Genomic DNA, 1,256 nt, shown 5'->3' with positions numbered 1-1,256 from the left:
GGTTAATGTGCTTCACTGTGAAGTTAGTTTGAACTGCAAGATTGGCAGTTCAAGCTCACCAGTCGCTCCTTGGAAACCCTATACAGGGTCGCTGTGGGTCAGAACTGATTCAATGGCACTTAACAACAACATTACATGATAAGCTATTTTAGTGAGCTTTTAACTGAAATATAGTTAATGAAAATGTACAAATCATTATGTACAGTTTGATTACATTTACTAGGTGCATGACTGTGTCTTTTGTCAGAGCAATTGAAACCAAACTATATTTTATTACTACACAAACATTTCTCTTGTCTCCTCTAAGTCCATTACCACCCCAATTCTCACAGTGTCACTGGGTCAATACCCAGTGAGGGTACCCTGTAAAGGATTTTCAGAGACTGTAAATCTCTATCGGAGCAGAAAGTCTCATCATTCCCCCAAGAAGTTACTGGAGGGCTTGAATTATAAACCTTGTAGTTAGCAGTCCACAAAGTAACCCTTATTCTTGCATTCTGAATTTTCTCACCCTAGATTGTTGTTGTTGTTAAGTGCCATCGAATCAGTTCCAACTCCATAGTGACCCCATATAGGGTTTCCATGGAGCATCTAGTGAGTTTGAACCACCAACCTTGTGGTTCAGATCAATCTTACAGTCCAGTGCTCTATCCTACAGTGCCACAGCCCAGATAAGGTTTGAACTTTATAGAAAAGTTGGTATGATGCTACAGGATAATTATTAGGTTGCTAAACATAAGTAGTTCAAACCTATAACCACTACTCTGAAACCTTATGCAGGGATTTTATGTGTCAGAACTAAATCGACAGCACTTAACAGCAACAACAAATATGCAGTATGTCCTCTTTTATGTTTGACTCCTTTCACTAAACCTATAATTTGTGTTATAACTATCCATGTTGTTGCATGTATTGGTGGTGGTGGTGGTATGCCATGGAGTCAGTTCCAACTCATAGGCTGCATAGGGTTTCCAAGGCTGTAAATATTTACGGGAGCAGAAAGTCTCATCTTTCTCCCATGGAACAGCTGGTAGTTTCGAACTGCTGACCTTGAGGTTAGCAGGCTGACTTGTAACCACTATGCTAGCAGAGTTCCTTGTTGTTGTGTATAGCAGTAGTTTATTTTTTTATTGCCATATAATATTCCTGCTGGTGTAGTAGATTATGCACTGGTCTTCCAATCCCAAGGTCAGCAGTATGACTCTACCAGCTGCTTCATGGGAGAAAGAGGAGGTTAACATTCCCATGAACATTTT

This window comes from Chrysochloris asiatica, unplaced genomic scaffold, assembly GCF_000296735.1.
Source record: "Chrysochloris asiatica unplaced genomic scaffold, ChrAsi1.0 scaffold00012, whole genome shotgun sequence".
Lineage (NCBI taxonomy): Eukaryota > Metazoa > Chordata > Mammalia > Afrosoricida > Chrysochloridae > Chrysochloris > Chrysochloris asiatica.
The sequence above is the reverse complement of the archived record's forward strand: the minus strand, read 5'-3'. Positions refer to the sequence as shown.